Here is a 7,480-nt window from a genome sequence, read left to right on the forward strand (position 1 = left end):
GATGTTTAAAATAAACTGCTTAGTGCTACTCCACTGGCAAAATGTATTTAACACAACTGGTTGAACCACCAGAACTTCTTCTACAAATTACAATTCTTGCTTTGAAATGACATCATTTGGAGCAACAAATATTGTGCAATACAATAATTTCGCTTCTAAATTTAAAGTGTATCATATGATTGGTATACTTCTTCCAGTATCTAAATAAAATCTCCAGTTTCTGGACATTTATTCCATGGACAACGTAGAAAAAGATTGATCTTCGATGCATGATCAGTACCACAACTAATCGAGAAATCATCAATAAATTTAGGATTATGCTTTATGAAAATAAATGTTTAGTTAAAGATTTTAAAACTGCTCTTGAAGATGATTGTGACAAATGATTCAAAGTCATTATCAATGCAGATAGAACGCCATTGAATGCAGAACATGAAATTCGTTTTAATGCTGCCGTAGCTCCTGAAGTCACAGCTGTAGTTTTTCGTACAGAAATTACAAAACGAGGTATTGTTATCACTAAGCGACACAAAAACAATCAAGGTGTCGCTGAAACACATCAATCGTATGACAATTATTACGATTATCCAATTATGTTTAAGCAAGCAGAAGATATTCTCACGACAGGCTCTGTGACATCGAAGAGTTAGTTGCATGGATTTTTTTGCGTATCGCAGAATGATTAAAGATAATAATCAATCTAACCATATTCTGAAGTGTCGTCACCGTTTTAACAATTAATTGTTGACATGTACGCTATGGTCGAGAACGAACGATTAAACTACATTCGATACAACCAATCAAAACTCTGAGCCAAAGAGTACATTTATTTACGAGATACAATATCGAATGATATAGTATCTGCTGATATTGGACAAAGATCTTCGTACAGTAGAAGTCCAAGACATATGCACGAATACGCTCAGGATGCTTTGACGTACGTTCGCAAGTATTGAGAAGGTTGTAAATGTAATAACATCGATATTCGATAGAACCGGATAAAAGGACGTGTTGGTTTGAAGCAAACTTTTACAGACTATAGAAATTTAATTAAAAATTTCATCGTACCTATAGAACATCGTATGAGTTGATTGATGGGTGTTATGACCAATCTGCAGCCTATCGAGAACACCATTGAAGAAGACGAATATTTTTTTTTTTAAGAATTTGATTAGATCTCGCATGTTTTTATCTCTTTATTTGTTACTTATTTATTTGTACACTGTTGATGATCAGTAATTAAGTACAAAATTAAAAATTAAAAATTTATTTTTCTGCGACTAATGCCCAGCGAAGCGGGCGGGTATAGCTAGTATAAAATATGATGTTATTCTTTCAGAGTTATTTTAAAACACTTTTAGTTACATAATAATGATTTTTAATTAATTGAGTTTACTTCAATATTTTTCTTTTGTAAGACGTTATTAATAGTTTGTTTATCAATGTAACTTTGTTTTATTATTTTGATACAATTTCAGCAATCATTATTATAAAATCATATTGAATTACTGAGTTAAAGTTTACTCTCGTTGAGAGTAATATTTAAACTAATTTGATTTATAAAAGTTTCTCAATGATAAAAGAAAAGGAACAACCTGTGTTTAACTAATCAAACACTCCACAACGTTCATAATTTGGATTTACATGTGATTGTATGTGCCTATCGTTTTTGGTATGTATTGCAATTATCGTTTATCACCTATACATGTAATAAAATTGGAGTGTCCGTTTGTAATATTAAAATAACAGCGTTTTAGTAAACATATGTATACATATGCATATGCACAAATACCAAAATAACAATTTTATATATTTTTTTATAATTTCTGGAATGGACCGATTTTGACGGAACTGGAAAATAGCTGATATAATAAAGACTAACTCAGTATTTTATTTTTGAATGATGTATAAAATAATATTATTATTATGACTTTATAGTCACGCTGTGTTTTCCAAATACTGTCCAGTACGCCGACGAAGTCGCGAGCACAGCTAGTTATGTATATAATGTCCATTACCACCATTATACATTGGCTCTGTAAGAATATTCCTTACATCACCATTGCGCCAACATTGAGAGCTAAGAGAGAAGATATCATAACTCTTGTGCTCGTAGTTACACTGACTCACTTACCCTTCAAACTCGAAGACAATATATACAAAGATTTATTGTTCGGTAGTAGAATGTTTGATGAGGTGGCCCCGACAGGCTTGCATATCAAAACCTATATCCAATTAAACCTTCCAAAAACCAATATATTAACTGATTTTACTCAATATAAAAAAAGTGATTTTATAAACACATTTACCACTATGGATAATTAAATATGGAATACAACAACAACAAACAAACAACAACAGCCTGTAAATTCCCACTGCTGGGCTAAAGGCCTCCTCTCCCTTTGAGGAAAAGGTTTTGGTTGAATACACATGTGCCAGAATTTCTATGAAATTTGTCACATGCAGGTTTCCTCACGATGTTTTCCTTCACCGCTGAGCACGAGATGAATTATAAAGACAAATTAAGCACATGAAACAGCGGTGCTTGCCTGGGTTTGAACCCGCAATCATCGGTTAAGATGCACGCGTTCTAACCACTGGGCCATCTAGGAGTCGCTTTCATTGTTACCTCAAATATGGAATATTTGAAGGTAACAATCATAATAATCTATGTGAATCTACGAAAATCAAGTTCAGATTATTGATCTGTAATTATCATTATATGTGTTATGTTATTATGTATGTATTCTCTGTGATTATAGGATGTATACAAATTACGATTTCCCACAAACATATCACGAGCAAATATCGGACCTTTCCACCAAAATTGCAAACAATAACATCAATCCTCGTATCAGAGTTGTATTGGATGCCACTTACATGGACGTCGCTATCGAAAACCTTGTTCATTTCTTCTGAATGAGTGTCGCTGTTGTGTCACTTTCAGAAGTTTATCTGATATAAATAAACTAGAAGTGCACATTTAATTTGTTTCACATTTATTCGTTAAATTAACGCTACATCATGCAAACGTAAATGATAACTTAATATTAATTTAGAACCTGATTATTATTTTATTGAGTTTGTTTATTTGATTCTTTGTTTATTATGTCTTAACTACTGACCATACTTCATTAAAGTTTATACATATTTCATGACCTTTTTGTTATATCGAACTAGTTTTTGCCCGCGACTTCGTTCGCGTGGACTTCAGGTTCGTCCCGTCTAGTCTAGTAATCGCTTAAAATCGCTTCGTAAATAAGTCATTATTTCTCGTACAAAGTAAAGGATAAAAAATGGTTATTTTGGGTTATTCCTAAGAGATAAACATATACCATCACGGACTTTTTTTGTAGACCTTTTTAAGTTGTACAATACTGTAGTACATTGTTTTGATCTATCTTGTAGGATTCAGTCAAAGTTTGCAATGTAAGCGCAAAAAATGAGTTTTTTTACGACCTCACATTAGAAACCTCAAAAATTGTAGCCTATGTGTTATTCTGATGTATAAGCTATATTGTGGTAAAGTTTCATTCAAATCCATTCAGTAGTTTTTACGTGAAAGAGTAACAAACATCCATACATCCATACATACAAACTTTCGCCTTTATAATAGTAGTAGGATATTGTGTACGTCGGTTTTCACAAGTACGCCACTTCGAGGCCCCGAGTTCGATTCCCTGCTTAGTCGATGTAGAAAAAGTTTATTAGGTTTTTATTTTGTCTTGGCACTGAGTGTTAGTGGGACTGTCACTTCTGGTTCTCCATAGTATTATGTCTAACATAGAAAGAGACATAGACAAAGATAAAGATATATAAATAAAGATTTTAACAAAAATAAATACAGATTTCGCACAAAACACTATTTCCAAAATAAATTAATATGCACCAAAAAGTAATTAGGTACGTATTCAAAATATTTTTTAGAGTTCTCCTAAGTAAAATTAAATGAAAACTATTAGACTACTTAAAAGTCGATTTACGATTCTATAATATACTATAGTTACAATTATTATTATATATGGAGCCGGTGTCGGTCAAGAAAACCCTACAAAATCAAAATAAAATTTATTCAAGTGGGCTTTACAGGCACTTTTTAATCGTCGTTTAACAATTGAGTGAAGCTACCACCGGTTCGGAAAGTAGATTCTACTGAGAAGAACCGGCAAGGAACTCAGTAGTTACTCTTCAATTCAACATTTAAAAAATACAATCATATTAGTTAAATTTAGTTAGTGCAGTCATATTAGTTAGTGTATCCTGCTTGGAAGTTGACAGGTATAACAATATATGTAGCAAAAAATATATATATATATTTTTTTTTTATGGCATAGGAGGCAAACGAGCAGGAGGCTCACCTGATGGAAAGTGACTACCACCGCCCATGGACACCTGCAACACCAGGGGACTTGCAGGTGCGTTGCCGGCCTTTCAAAAAGGAGTAGGCTCTTTTCTTAAAGGTTCCCATGTCGTATCGGTTCGGAAAAACCGCCGGCGAAAGCTGGTTCCACAAAGTGGTTGTGCGAGGCAGAAAATGTCTGAGAAATCGCGCTGTTGTGGATTTTCGGACATCAAGGTGGTGCGGGTGAAACTTAGAATTTTGGCGAGATGTCCGAAGGTGAAATTCAGCAGCCGGGATTAATCCGAACAATTCCTCGGAACATTCCCCGTGAAAAATTCGGTAGAAGATGCAGAGTGATCCGACATCTCTACGCAAAGCCAAAGGATCAAGGAGATCGGAAAGAGCTTGATCGTCGATAACTCGAGCCGCTCTACGTTGGATGCGGTCAAATGGAAGGAGCTGGTACTGGGGAGCACCCGCCCAGAGGTGAGAGCAGTACTCCATGTGAGGCCGAATTTGCGCCTTGTAAAGTTTAAGGCGATGGGCCGACGTGAAGTACTGTCTCGCCTTGCTGAGCACGCCCAGCTTTTTTGAAGCCAATTTGGCTTTGCCTTCCAATTGACCGCGGAACTGAACGAGGCTCGAAATATCAACGCCAAGTATTCCGATACTACCTGTAGCGGCTATCGGAATGTTCTCAAATCGTGGAGATACGACAAATGGTGTTTTTTTAGCGGTTAACGCGCAAACTTGCGTCTTTTTGGGGTTGAAATGGACTAGATTTAGCCGGCCCCAATTCGAGACTTTGTTTAATGAAGACTCGATTTCAGACACAAGTTTGTTCCGGTTCTCTTCGACGTTTTCCCGAGAAATATTAGCGCGGCCGGTGTATAAGGTGTCAACGGTACTGTCGTCTGCATAGCAATGAATGTTCCCGATTTGCAACAAATCATTGATATGCAGAAGAAACAGAGTGGGTGATAGAACGCAGCCTTGTGGAACACCAGCATTGACGAATTTTAAGTCAGAGCATGCACTGTCGACAACGACCTTGATGCTCCGATCTGCCAAAAAGCTGGTAATCCAATTGCATAATTTCCCGGGAAGCCCATAGGAAGGAAGTTTCGAAAGAAGCGCTTTGTGCCATACACGATCGAAGGCCTTCGCTATGTCCAAGCTGGCTGCTAATGCCTCCCCCTTGCTCTCAACTGCTTCAGCCCACCTGTGAGTAAGGTAAACTAGAAGATCACCGGCTGACCGACCCCGACGGAAACCGTACTGGCGGTCGCTAATCAGCTGGTTCTCCTCTAGATACCGCAGGAGCTGGCAGTTTATAAGGGACTCCATTATCTTGGAGAGCAAGGAGGTGATGGCTATAGGCCTATAATTGGACGGGTCTGAGCGGTTGCCTTTTTTAGGGATCGGATGCACCAAAGCTGTCTTCCAGGAATTCGGGACGACGCCTAATGTGTAGGAATGCCGGAAAAGACGCGTTAAGACCGGTGCCAACTCGGGAGCACATGTCCGTAGCACGATTGGAGGGATACCATCGGGTACGCTCGACTTATGAATGTCTTTACGAACTGCACTTTGCCGGAATTTAACCTCCGGCATCGTGGTATCACATCGCGGAATTGTTGGTGGAGATTTTCCTTGGTCATCTAGAGTCGAATTCGACGCGAAGAGAGAGCCTAAAAGATCAGCTTTCTCTTTCGCGGTATGGGCCAATGACTCACCGTCTCTGTGCAGAGATGGAAAAGATGGCTGACAGAAATTCCCTAAGACAGCCTTAGCGAGAGACTAGAACGCTCGTGTTCCTGAAGGGAGACGCACCAGTCTCTCGCCAATTCTGCCAATGTACTCCGTCTTCGCCCTAGCAATCAGGTTTTTGAGGGACCTAGAGGCAGAGTTGTATTCCTTTTTAAATGCGCTAGTATTTACATCACGAGACGCAGATGCATTAGCCCAGGTTTGATAGCGTTCCCACTTTCGGCGTGATGCCGTTTTGCAGAAGCGACCAAACCAAGGCTGGGACTTGCCACCGATGGGTACTGCAGAGTAAGGAATGAATAGTTCCATACCCTGAAGCACCACATCGGCCACAGAGTCAGCAGCAGCGTTCGGATCATCCGGCGAGAAACAAATCTGCCCCCATGGGTAAGATGCAAAAAAAGACCGCATCCCATCTCAATCTGCTGACTTGTAGTGCCATACTCGGCGGCACCCAACAAAGCGAGGCCGTGAGTACCGCACAACCGGCACTGTACTCCGGACGAGACAGTGGTCAGACGAGCCCAGAGGGGGATCGACGATAACCTGATAGCCATCCGGATGTGAAGTCAGCAGAAGGTCCAACAGGGAAGGTGTATGATCCTCCACATCCGGTATTCGCGTTGGCGAGTTGACCAGTTGTGTCAGATCATATGCTAGAGCGAAGTCTAGAACAGATCTACCCGCATGATCGGTGGTGCGTGAGCCGAGCCATTCTGCGTGGTGAGCATTAAAGTCACCCAGAATAATGATCTCTGCGGATGGAATCTGCTGAAGCACGGAATCTGTAGCCATTTGGACGTGCTCAACCAGTCGGTCGGTTTCGGCATTACCGCTATGGGACCTATAAAGGCACGCATAGATTCGCGGATGATCATCGCAGTCTACACGTAGCCAGATAATCGATAGGTCCTGTCCTTCAAGGCTGCCGAGGCGTCGAGAACAGATATCATCTCTGACGTAAACGCATACCCCAGCTCGTGGTATAAAGGAATGTTCCAATTTGTACCCAGGGTACGAGAGAAAAGTCGTATCGGCAGGAGAAGATATCTGGGTCTCGGTTAGAAGGAGCAAGGCCGGCTTCGCCGTTTCCAGATGGTAGTGAACGGCGTTGAGGTTGGAGTTGAGTCCCCTTATTTTGCAGAAGTCCACAGCGAGGGTGGTAGGGGTTGCCTTATGATGCCTGCTCCGCTTGCCCCAAACAGTGGCGAGCGCAAAATTGCCCCCCCCAGAATTCGGAGGGCAGCCTGGGCATCCCTGCTCAGGTGGTGTTTGTCCTGAGCATGGATGCCCAGAGAGGGATTCTCCACCGCTGTCGCTGATGGTACCCTCCTGGGGTAATTTAACCAAATTCTGCACAACCATCAA

Source organism: Vanessa cardui, chromosome 5 (genome assembly GCF_905220365.1).
Source record: "Vanessa cardui chromosome 5, ilVanCard2.1, whole genome shotgun sequence".
Classification (NCBI taxonomy): Eukaryota; Metazoa; Arthropoda; class Insecta; order Lepidoptera; family Nymphalidae; genus Vanessa; species Vanessa cardui.